Genomic DNA, 13,378 nt, shown 5'->3' on the forward strand with positions numbered 1-13,378 from the left:
GAGGAGCAGCGATGAACACGAGGGTAGCAGACTGTGAGTCAGCACGTAAAACGTGCGGCCGTGCGCCTTATCACGTCGCTATCGTGACGACCAACAGTAAATGCCGGCTTTATGCCTCGCGGTGGGTCGAACGCCGACTCCAGGCTTCTGTTCGGCGCGGACGCACTACTTTCCTAGCCAGTCGGAGCAACACGGCGCAAAAAGCAGAAGAAGCGGGGTGAGTCGTACCTAGCCTTAAAATATTCCTATTCAGAAATATTCGGGAGAACTAGTACTATTCAGATTGTGTTTACCGTGGTTGAGCGACTACATGCTAATTCAGTGTTGGCACTCCATGATATTCATTGTGCTAATGCTGTTCAAGCGGGTTTTGCTTCCAATATTTCAACGACCGACCCAGTCGTATTCTTCAGGTGGCACGAATGATGATGGTATGCGTACTCGAAGCAAGCTCTGAATTTCCGTTGCAATCGGATCGCTATTTATAACCGAACTAGCTAACAAATCTAGTATTGCCCGGGTATTCATTTTGGTAATTTTCTATTACGAAACGGAAACAGAAAATTGAACTGTATTTGTAATGCAGTATCGAAAAAAATTTCGTTTCCATATATTTGCGAAAACATCTTTGAAATTAAGAAACAAAGAAATAAGCATAATATGCAAATTTGTAACTACAGTATCCAAATTAAGAAACATGATCGCAGACACTTTCTGTACGCTTGGCATTGCTGCGATTTTGTGAACGTCTCCATAGCAACGCCTCTTCATAGCTCTGCAGACGGCTGTCGTTCTCGCCTACAACTGTTTGCGTTTCGCAGTTGAAGGTGCCAAGTGTCAGGGATTTCCTTAAACTGATTCGGCTGTTAGTTGCAAAGAACAGATGTATTCAAACTTCATGCACGATGCGGCATTTTTCATGTGTCTCAGTGTTTATGACATCATATCTCTTGAACGGTATGTTGTACAATGATATATTTGTGTTGATGCCTTCAGTGCTATATGTGGATACTGTCAGCGAAATATATTGCGAATGAAGTTAGTAGCAACGAAATGATTTAAACTACATGCATGAGGCTGCCGTTTTCCACGCATCTCAGTGTTTATGACGTCATCTCTCCTGAGCTGTGTGTCATACAATGAAATAATTTTGTAGGCACATTCAGCGGAATTTGTGGACTCTGTCTACAAAATTTATTGCGAATAGATTTAGTACAAAAGAAATAATATATTTAAACATAATGCACAATGTGGCAGTCTTTCATGCATCTCAATGTTTATGACGTCATATCTCCTGAGCTATATGTGGTGCCACGATATAATTTTTGTAGGTCCACGTATTGGCATATGTGGATACTGCCTGCCAAATTTATTGGGACTACAGTTAGTGGCACAGAAGTAACACATTTAAAGGTCATGCATGATGCAGCAGTTTTTCACTAATGTCAGTGTTTATAATGTCATATCTCCCGAACTACGGTAGGTAGATGGTTCTTCCTCCCACAGCGATTGTTGCCTGACAGTAAAGCATATGTGCACCAAGTTTGGTTGAAATTGGTCCAATGCTTTAGGAGGAAATGTGACACACACACACACACACACACACACACATACACACACACACACACACACACACACACGTTTTTATGATATTTATTACTCCGACTGCGACGTCCACTACGTCCTTTGATATCTTTTCCCACCTCGCACTGATATTCCATGAAACGCACATTCTCTCTGTGTTTCCCAGTAAAAACAAGCGAGCAATGGAGCCAAAGCTTTGTTTAAATTGAAACTTCCGCCTCTGATTATTAAGTTTTCTACATTTTATTTCGATAGTATCGATAATCACGCTGTCCCAGAAACTTGGCGATTGAACCACGGTACTGGTCTCATCGTATTACCTTTCATGAGTATGTTCAAGGCCGTACTCGACTACCAACGGATTTTCTTGATTGTTTTGGTCGGGTGTGTCGCTACTCTGTTCTTTACATCTCGTCTCGACTGCTCTAACAGTCTGCTTTACACAAGACAAGACATATTCGCATTGAATGCGGTACACATCCGGCTTCGATCGCCTTTAACACTACAAAGAAGACTTTTTATACTTGCCGACGGAAGACGAAATACACAACACGACATGTTCAAAATTGTTTCTTTACTGTTTATGCAAATGATCTTCCACGTATATCATTGTGTTTAGTACGCGCTCGTTGGAAAAGACTGTCCTTTACTACGTTTCACTAGAGACGGGATTTGTGGCTCCCTGTCCGACAAGGATGTTGAACTTCATGGCTCGACATTTGTTTCAATGTCACTTTCACTTCTTAGTGCCCGCACAGTCGACCGTATACGACACCACACATTCCACTGACTCATCTGCAGAAACACTGTTTAATCTGCAACTTCTTTCTCATTCTGCAAATTTCCTTGGGTTCCAGAATGAGATTTTCACTCTGCAGCGGAGTGTGCGCTGATATGAAACTTCCTGGCAGATTAAAATAGTGTGCCCGACCGAGAATCGAACTCGGGACCTTTGCCTTTCGCGGGCAAATGCTCTACCAACTGAGCTACCGAAGCACGACTCACGCCCGGTACTCACAGCTTTACTTCTGCCAGTTTGGAAGGTAGGAGACGGATACTGGCAGAAGTAAAGCTGTGAGTAGCGGGCGTGAGTCGTGCTTCGGTAGCTCAGTTGGTAGAGCATTTGCCCGCCAAAGGCAAAGGTCCCGAGTTCGAGTCTCGGTCGGGCACACAGTTTTAATCTGCCAGGAAGTTTCCTTGGGTTCCTTTGACGAAATGTCAACTTCGGCAGCTGTTGTTGTAGATATAGTGCAATCTTTCATTTGTTTATCGTTGCCATTTCTCTGTTTTGCATCAACACCACTAGCACTACAGCACTGTTGTAAGTTACTCGGGTGAAAGATATTGTGCATGTGGTTGGCATCGTTGGTAAGTAAAATGACTGAGCATCACTAAATTAATATATAGTGGTTTCCCCCCCCCCCCCCCCTCCCATGAACCATGGACATTGCCGATGGTGGGGAGGCTTGCGCGCCTCAGCGATACAGATAGCCGTTCCGTAGGTGCAACCACAACGGAGGGGTATCTGTTGAGAGGCCAGACAAACGTGTGGTTCCTGAAGAGGGGCAGCAGCGTTTTCAGTAGTTGCAGGGGCAACAGTCTGGATGATTGGCTGATCTGGCCTTGTAACATTAACCAAAACGGCCTTGCTGTACTGGTACTGCGAACGGCTGAAAGCAAGGGGAAACTACGGCCGTAATTTTTCCCGAAGGCATGCAGCTTTCCTGTATGGATAAATGATGATGGTATTCTCTTGGGTAAAATATTCCGGAGGTAAACTAGTCCACCATTCGGATCTCCGGGCGGGGACTACGCAGGAGGACGTTGTTATCAGGAGAAAGAAAACTGGCATTCTACGGATCGTAGCGTGGAATGTCAGATCCCTTAATCGGGCAGGTAGGTTAGAAAATTTAAAAAGGGAAATGGATAGGTTAAAGTTAGAGATAGTGGGAATTAGTGAAGTTCGGTGGCAGGAGGAACAAGGCTTTTGGTCAGGTGCATACAGAGTTATAACTACAAAATCAAATAAGGGTAATGCAGGAGTAGGTTTAATAATGAGTACGAAAATAGGAATGCGGGTAAGTTACTAAAAACAGCATAGTGAACGCATTATTGTGGCCAAGATAGATACGAAACCCACGCCTACCACATTAGTACAAGTTTATATGCCAACTAGCTCCTCAAATGATGAAGAGATTGATGAAATGTATGATGAGATAACAGAAATTATTCAAATAGTGAAGGGAGACGAAAATTTAATAGTCATGGGTGACTGGAACTCAACAGTAGGAAAAGGAAGAGAAGGAAACGTAGTAGGTGAAAATGGAATGGTTGTAAGGAATGAAAGAGGAAGCCGCCTGGTAGAATTTTGCACACAGCATAATTTAATCAGAGCTAACACTTGGTTCAAGAATCACGAAAGAAGGTTGTACACATGGAAGAAGCCTGGAGATACTGAAAGGTGTCAGATAGATTATATAATAATAAAACAGACATTCAGGAACTAGGTTTTAAATTGTAAGGCATTTCCAGGGGCAGATGTGGACTCTGACCACATCTATTGGTTATGAACTGTAGATCAAAACTGAAGAAACTATAAAAAGGTGAAAAATTTAGGAGATGGGACCTGGATAAACTGAAAGAACCAGAGGTTGCAGAGAGCTTCAGGGACACAGGGAGAGCATTAGGGAACGATTGACAAGAATGGGGGAAAGAAATACAGCAGAAGAAGAATGGGTAGCTTTGAGAGAGGAAATAGTGAAGGTAGCAGAGGATCAAGTGGTTAAAGAGACGAGGGCTAATAGATATCCTTGGGTAACAGAAGAGATATTGAATTTAATTGATGAAAGGAGAAAATACAAAAATGCAGTAAATGAAGCAGGCAAAAAGGAATACAAACGCCTCAAAAATGAGATCGACAGGAAGTGCAAAATGGCTAAGCAGGGATGGCTAGAGGACAAATGTAAGAATGTAGAGGCTTATCTCACTAGGGGTAAGACAGATACTGCCTACAGGAAAATTAAAGAGACCTTTGGAGATAAGAGAAGCACTTGTATGAACATCAAGAGCTCAGATGGAAACCCATTTCTAAGCAAAGAAGGGAAAACAGAAAGGTGGAAGGAGTATACAGAGGGCCTATACAAGGGCGATGTTCTTGAGGACAATACTATAGAAATGGAAGAGAATGTAGATGAAGATGAAATGGGAGATATGATACTGCGTGAATAGTTTGACAGAGCACTGAAAGACCTAAGTCGAAACAAGGCCACGGGAGTAGACAACATTCCATTAGAACTAATGATAGCCTTGGGAGAGCCAGGCCTAACAAAACTCTACAATCTAGTGAGCGAGACGTATGAAGCAGGGCAAACACCCTCAGACTTCAAGAAAAATATAATAATTCCAATCCCAAAGAAAGCAGGTGTTGACATATGTGAGAATTACCGAACTGACAGTTTAATAAGCCACAGCTGCAAAATACTAAAACGAATTCTTTACAGACGAATGAAAAAACTGGTAGAAGCCGACCTTGGAGAAGATCAGTTTGGATTTAATAGAAATATTGGAACACGTGAGGCAATGCTGACCCTACGACTTATCTTAGAAAATAGATTAAGGAAAGACAAACCTACGTTTCTAGCATTTGTAGACTTAGAGAAAGCTTTTGACAATGTTGACTGGAATACTCTCTTTCAAATTCTGAGGGTGGCAGGGGTAAAATACAGGGAGCGAAAGGCTATTTATAATTTTTACAGAAACCAGATGGCAATTATAAGACTCGAGGGGCATGAAAGGGAAGCAGTGGTTGGGAAGGGAGTGAGACAGTGTTGTAGCCTATCCCCGGTGTTATTCAATCTGTATATTGAGCAAGCAGTAAAGGAAACAAAAGAAAAATTCGGAGTAGGAATTAAAATCCACGGAGAAGAAATAAAAACTTTGAGGTTCGCCGACGACATTGTAATTTTGTCACAGACAGCAAGGGACTTGGAGGAGCAGTTGAACGGAAAGGACAGTGTCTTGAAAGGAGTGTATAAGATGAACATCAATAAAAACAAAACGAGGATGACGGAATGTAGTCGAATTAAAACGGGTGATGCTGCTGAAATTAGATTAGGAAATGAGACACTTAAAGTAGTAAAGGAGTTTAGCTATTTGGGGAGCAAAATAACTGATGATGGTCGAAGTAGAGATTATATAAAATGTAGACTGGCAATGGCAAGGAAAGTGTTTCTGAAGAAGAAAAATTTGTTAACATCGAGTATTGATTTAAGTGTCAGGAAGTCGTTTCCGAAAGTATTTGTATGGAGTGTAGCCATGTACGGAAGTGAAACGTGGACGATAAATAGTTTAGGCAAGAAGAGAATAAAAGCTTCCAAAATCTGGTGCTACAGAAGAATGCTGAAGATTAGATGGGTAGATCATATAACTAATGAGGAAGCATTGAATGGAATTGGATAGAAGAGAAATCTGTGGCCCAACTTGACTAGAAGAAGGGATCGGTTGGTAGGACATGTTCTGAGGCATCAAGGGATCACCAATTTAGTGTTTGAGGGCAGCGTGGAGGGTAAAAATCGTAGAGGGAGATCAAGAGATGATACACTAAGCAGATTCAGAAGGATGCAGGTTGCAGCAGGCACTGGGAGATGAAGAAGCTTGCACAGGATAGAGTAGCATGGAGAACTGCATCAAACCAGTCTCAGGACTGAAGACCACAACAACAACAACTCCAGACTGTGCTAACCTTCTTTTTTTGAGTCCTCCTACCTTCATATCACGTACACACACACACACACACACACACACAGATGCACACACACTAATACAGGACCAAGCCTAAAGAAATGTAGTTGAGACGTAACTTACATAGAGATGCGGAGGATAATCAGTGGATGAAACAGTCAAGGAAATAAAAGAAGAGTAAAAATGGAGAAGATGGTTTTGGCAAGTGAAATATAATTCCAGTGTAGGAGAGCCTCAGAAATAGGGACGATACGAGAAACGGAAAATGGGGTGAAGATCTTAACTGAAGTGTGTGTTAGCGAGAGCATTGGACTTAATTGTTCCGCGCAGGTATGATAGCTAGCACATCTGCCTAGTAAGCAGGAGATATGACACAAAATTTAATTCATTGCTTCAGCTTCCATCCTCGTCGAATATGTCTCAAACTGAGCTTCCGATATGCTGCAAACGGAAGATTATAACCGGTGTGCAATACCAGTTTTGAGTTACAGCAGCTAGACATGAATATTTAATAGGAATAAACCGGAACATTTAATGGGAATAAACCGGGTTGCTCAGGGAACAAATGTGAGATGCATGTTGGGAATTACTAGGAGACAGGAAACAGACAAGTGGATAGGGCAACAGGCTGGAGTGGATGACGTAATTAGGACCGTAATGAAAATGAAATGGACGTGGGAGGAACTCGTGGATGGCAGATGGCAGGAGGAAGTTACTTGCTCGAGTCCAAGAAATATGAGAAGACCGAGACGATGACTTGATGGAAGATGGGAAAATATTAGAAAACATGCACCTTCAAGATTGGATGCGTATAGCCAAGAGCTGTAATGCGTGGAGAAGTCTGGCTGTGGCGTTTAACAGCAAAGGGTGTCAAACAGCAACTGCTGCTGCTGCTTCTGAGGATAGTTCTGTCAACTGATGCGATTTATCCAGCTTGTTCTTCGCCCTGTACAAATTCTTCTTTGTAATTGCCAACTAATTTCCTTTCTCTCGAAGGTATCCTTCCTTTCTTGTTTTAAAACAGCACGTATGTTGTCTGATACCTGTTCCTGCGTCTTTGGTTACGGTGCAAATATGACATTTACGCAACAGAGTGGGAATAGCCATGGTTTTACAATAAGCTCATGGTTTTCTTGTTATCTTTCATCGCTTGAACTAATAGTTTAAGTTTTGTATAACTGTGGAAATGGTATTGTTGAATTATTAATTATTTTTCCCATGTAAAAGAACTTTAGAAACCGAAGAGATGACCGTTTATTTGTTTCTAGTGAAATTTGGCATTTAATTCAGAGAACTTTATGAGAGGGGATGAAATAGGTTTTGTTGCCCTGGCCATTATCCACATATAGAATATAAATTGTTTAAATTCAGATGCCTTTTTTATTGCTGGAAGATAAATAAAAATGACATCGAAGCAGGAAAAACGAAGAGAATGTAACGTTTGACAGACGTCTCTTTTTATGACATGGTAGGGTGGGATAAAGCCGTTCAAAGCGGCACAGTGAACGAACTATAACGGTAAGTTACTGAATAAATGAATGTTTCCTATGTCATATTACGGAATGTTAAGGAAACCGTTGAAAGAACACTTTCCCACCACTATCAAGTACGAAATGTGTGTTTAGCTCTCACTACTTAAATCGACATATGGTGGATATTATCGACTGGGTTTTTTCTCGATTGTGTATAAACAGTTACTCCAGATCCAGAGCTTAAGGGAAAAATAAGAAAGGAATCATTTTATATGTTTCATATACTCTGTAATTAATGCGGCGTTTCGTTTCAGAATGGTTTGGATATGGACAATGAAAAAGTGCATAAATTCTTCTGTTTTATTTCTCCCATCTCATAGTCACCTTTCTTTCTCTTAAGGCGTTGGTTCCATACCTTTCTAAGACCATTACCCACGAGTGCAATCAGATAGCAGCTAATAGCCCTCGCCTCTGCCCACCATCATCAACATCAGAGCCCAACTAACCTTTAGAACAAAAAAGAATTGTCTTCGCCCCCTTTAATTTTTAGATTAACAAAAGGCAAATGATATTTACTTTTTGTGGATGTTTTATTAAACCACGAGCTAATGAGTAAACTTGGCAGTTGGTACTGCCTGTTTCCAACACCCTGTTCTTTTATAGAATTATAAGCAATTCTCAGTAAATCACACGTGCTACCGACATCAACTCCCTCCACACTGAGGGCTACATATTTCAAAATGTGCTTCCTCTACGCCACTACTCTTTCTAGTGTTACTTGTTTCATCTTTGCCCTGCATCCCCATTAAAATCAACCAAGCAAAAATGTGTGCACTTCTGGAAAAAATTGGAAGACTTCAGGCTCCTAATGCTTTATGTATGGCCACTGCCACTAATAATAACAATAATAATAATAATGATACTCTGTAGGCCACACAACAGTGTAGTAGTGACTACAGAGTTACTGTAGGGTTGTATTGTCAATTACCTGCAATTTACAGAAGAGATTTTCGTGATATATTTAAGCATATTTGAGTTTTATGTTTCAGTTTTACTGTCATAGATGCTTAGTACAAAGTATGTGCGTAAGGGATGGTCTGTGTGAGGAAGATGCTCATGTATTCGTTTCACAAACTACAGCCTCTACCATATTGTGTCACGTGTTATTATGAAATACTGATTATAGAAAAAATCGTTCCAAAATGAATTTAATTTCATGGCCGAACACAGTCGAACCATTTTGATTTATCACTCAGAAAATTTAATTTTACCCCTCAGGGGAATTTTAAATTACAGAGATATTACATTATATGGGACACTATAAATAGAACATTAAAAATATACGAAGAGACACAGAACTGAAATCATATAAGATGACGGCTGGAACTGTTTTACTTATATGGCAGTGAAGCCTGAGCTATGAAAAGATTCTAACCAAGTTCAGGCAGCTGAAATGAAATTTTTACGAGCAGTCAAAGGTTGCACTACCTTGAATAGGATACCTAACGAAAACATTGCAAACAACTGAATATTGTTGCAGTAAATGACAGCATAGAAGAACACAAACGAAACTGGAAGAAAATCTGGAACGAATGGAAGCAACAAGGATTCCAAAAATGGCCTTGTAATGCAGACTCCAAAGGAAACAGGGACACAGGACGGCCAGTGAAAATATGGAACCTAGGCCAGAACAGGTCGATGGGCAGAAAAAGGAGACCTGATTTGTTGTACGCTTGCTTGCTCTCTCCCGCTAGGGAGATTAATCAGTGCCCTCAATTTGAAGTCAAATGTACATAAAATAGCAGTTTCACGCAGTCATGGGCAAGAACTGTTTATACAGTGATACTGTCCAACTCATGTACATCGAATATCATCTAATAGTTTTCGTAGTTAGTTTATGTCAGTTAAGAAACACTTACATTGATGGTATGTGTGTCGCACTCCAGTGATGTCGAAGTTTTTCCTCCCGCCAAGAACAAAATTTAAACCTCATTATTACACTGAGTAACATATTCTTCTAAAAGGCACAGAACTATCGTACCAGTTCAGATTTCGTGTAGTCCTACTATTAGAGTATGGTGGAATCCAATGTTGTAACAAAATCTGAAAATCATGTAACTGCAATCTAAGCGTGGAATCCGAACAAGGTTCGAGAACAAATTGAGAGAGGAAGTGACCTCTGACCTAGGAGTTGACCTGGAAGGTCCATGTTGAGCTCGTACTTGCAGCAAGGCAGCTCCAAGAGGACCAGTACGAACTTTGAGAAGACCGCGCGGTGCCCGTTTTCGGTACAGAAAAGGTATTTGGTAGCGTGTATAGAGGAAAGGTCTGAGAAACATTCGAAAAGAAGGGAGTGGGAGAAGAGACAACAAGCAGGCTGGGGGAGATGTACTGTGAAAATATGAGAAGTGTGAAAGTGGGAATGGAAGGACGTATTGATTTCAGCAAACATTTGGTGTGGAATTGGACAGTGGATTGCCACCTCTCCCCTTCTTTGTGATAACTGATGAGATAATGACGAAGATGGTAAAAAAATTGGAGAAGACAAGATGAAAGCAACTGTGTTTGCGAATGACTTGATGATGTGGGGAAACAGGGAGGAGAAGATTTAGGAATAGGTGGATACTTGGGAAAAAACTGTGGGACAGTATGGAATGAAATTTACAACCAGAAAGAAAGAGAGACCAACTAGCAGAAGAAGTATTTGAGGTGAACATTTGAAGAAGGTGGGAAGTGTCAAGTGATTATGAAGTGAGAGAGAGGAAAATGGAAGAAATGAGAGAGAGGTCAGAGAATGTGGCAGACAGGCAAAAAAAAATTGCTGAAAAGAGGTAAGAGTTTTGTTTGGAACAAAGACGTCCCACAAAAAAGCAAAGAAATAATGATAGAAGTTATTACATCCCAGTACTGACCTACACATCTGAAAAGTGGGTAAAGAAAAAAAAATTATCAGATTACAGGCATATGAAACGAAGTTCCTCAGATGTAGAATATGAATAACAAGAGAGAGATTGGATGCGGAACGAAAAGGTAAGAGAAATAGTGAAAGAGGAGCCCTTTCAGAGCAGGGTAGAAACATCAAGGCTAAGATGGTAAGGGCTCTGAAAGAGAAAGGAAAACAAGAGGATTTCCAAGAATATACATGAAATGAACATGTGAAGGAAACAACCAAGAGGAAGTACAACGGACAAAGAAAGAGTGGAGAAGTGTGTTGAAAAAAGAGGCGAGGACTGGACCATTGTGAACACAGGTAGATGGTAGGAAAACATGATTAGATGGAGAGGCTTACGTTTCAAACAGACGTAGCCTGGAACAGGAAACTGTTCAAGATAATGATGATGTGATGATGATGATAACTGCAGTTTGAGGCAAATTCATTGCTACTGGCTACTGACAAAGTACAGTGGAACCTGGCTGTAATAACATTCAAAGGGCCCTGAAAAGTATGTTGTTATAAACGAGTGCCGTAACCGAGGTTCGTATTTTCAATCTACAAGGTGATTCACGAAGATATGCAAATATTTTGATATGTTGTTCTATAAGTAAAATTAAAGAAAAAAGTTCATATAGACATAGGTCCCAAAATATTTAGTTATACAGTTACGACTGATAAAAGATTTTGCCTGAAATTTAGTAACTTCACTAATATGAAGCAATTATAAAACTGTAAGAGGTTAAAGTAAAGCACGATTTCTATTTATTTTGTTGTTACTGGTCTGGTGAATCTAATAAAACATGTTCCAGACGTGTATCTGCAGTAGTTTTCCAGAAAATTTGCTTACCTTCCATTAAGAATCATCATCATCATCGTCATCGTCATCAAGAATTTAGAAATGTTTATGACGTTGATGGCAATTGTTAGTGAATTGTATCTGTCGTTTACTTCCCTTGAATCGAGTCAGTTTTCTATATTGTTCAGTGAAAGAACATAATATTTTTCCGGTTTAACATGAATTGACTTGTTTAATGGTATTAATAAAAGCATGTTATCTGACACATTCATACAGTTTCAGTTAACGTTATCCATCATTTTTCCAAAATTAAATTCTCTACACCTTCTGTTGAGAACTGTTTGCAATTGTCTGGAATTTATAAAACAAACTGTGCCAAGTAGTTAATAAATTAAAAATTTTACGAAATTACTTCTTTGATTCTCTGGATGTTCTGGAAAAGTACTGCAGAGGCACGTCTGGGACATGTTTTATTAGATTCAACAGGTCAGTAAAAAAAAAAAAAAAGGAAATCGTGCTTTACTTTAATCTCAAACAGTTTTTCACTTGCTTCATATTAGCGAAGTTGCCAAAAAAATTGAGGCAAAATCTTTTATCAGGCGTAACTAAACATTTGGGGACTTATGTTTACATGAACTTTTTTCTTTAGTTTTACTTGTAGAATAACATATTAAAATATATGTATATCTTCCTGAATTACCCTGTATAGTGCTGGCAAATGGAAAAGAACAAATTTATGTAGACTCCTTTTATTTTACATATAGTATTCACTCTTAAGCTTACCTGAATGCAGTATATGTAGCAGTACATCGAGTACTCGCCTAACTCCTTTTCTAAAGAGTGAAGTAATCAGTCATTTTACTCTGCTATTTATTAGCCTAATACACATTTTCTAAATTAGTTCTGTGTTCATTATTTCATTTGCAGTTTCTGCTCCCTCCCCTAGTTTCATAGAACATATTCACAATTTTAATGTCTTCCAATGCATCACTCACAGTAGAGGTAGGAATTTCTTTCTTTCTTCTTCCTCTTCTTCTTCACCTCCTTCGTTCACTTCTTGGTCACTGTGTCTCTGATTCTTCACTTCATTTGCAGTTTCGTCTTCAGTTTGCGCTTCGGTTGTAACAAGGTCATCATTTGTTGTTACATACTTTTCACATTCACACTGATTGCGGATATCACACTTGATTTCTGGCAGCAATGCAGATGGCAGCAAATCACCAGTGTCATCGAAATTGTCTTCAGTTTTGGCGGCGTTTATACCTTCAGTTGTGATTTCTTCATGATTGAAACAGTTTTTGATGGTTTGGGCTCCAAGCTTTGATAATGCATCTGCTCGCATCCATCGGTGTAATAGCATAATCTTGCTTTTCTGAATGCATTGTATAATTTTCAGTAATATGAGCTTACGATAGTGGCACTTCAGATTCCTAATTACTCCTTGGTCCATGATTTCAATAAGATTCTCGTATTTGCAGGAAGAAAAACAAGACCAGACCAGACAGTGCAGGACATTTGTCACCAAGAACCAGTATCTTCCTTTTCTGACCTCTAAGCTCCCAATCCCAACGCTGTATTTCAGCTACAAAGAGTTCGGAGATCATGCAGCCCTTCTAATTAGCACTGTTGTGTACTGGCAAATTTTTTACATGCTTAAAACACGTGGGATTTTTTGATTTACCTGTCACGAACAATTTTTTCTTCTCAGTTCCATCTGCATTAGCACAGCCAGAGCTGTTATTCGTACTTTAGATAACTTGCCACCGACACTTTCTGCCCTTGAATTTCAGAGTTTTGTCAGTTGTCGATTTAAGGAAAACGCCAGTCTCGTCTGCGTTTAAGATGTCACAG

At 40.0% G+C, this 13,378-nt stretch overlaps 1 protein-coding gene and 2 non-coding genes across 5 annotated transcripts in view; 2 read left to right on the plus strand and 1 right to left on the minus strand.

Moving 5' to 3' along the window:
* Positions 1-13,378, plus strand: part of LOC126356207 (protein sprouty-like) — a 523,717-nt gene that overhangs the window by 471,410 nt on the left and 38,929 nt on the right. The window lies entirely within an intron of this gene.
* On the minus strand, positions 2,507-2,581 carry Trnas-cga (transfer RNA serine (anticodon CGA)). The gene has a single exon. It is a non-coding gene; the product is annotated as a tRNA-Ser (tRNA).
* Trnaw-cca (transfer RNA tryptophan (anticodon CCA)) lies at positions 2,680-2,754 on the plus strand. Its single transcript has one exon. It is a non-coding gene; the product is annotated as a tRNA-Trp (tRNA).

The sequence above is a fragment of the Schistocerca gregaria genome, chromosome 3 (genome assembly GCF_023897955.1).
Source record: "Schistocerca gregaria isolate iqSchGreg1 chromosome 3, iqSchGreg1.2, whole genome shotgun sequence".
Lineage (NCBI taxonomy): Eukaryota > Metazoa > Arthropoda > Insecta > Orthoptera > Acrididae > Schistocerca > Schistocerca gregaria.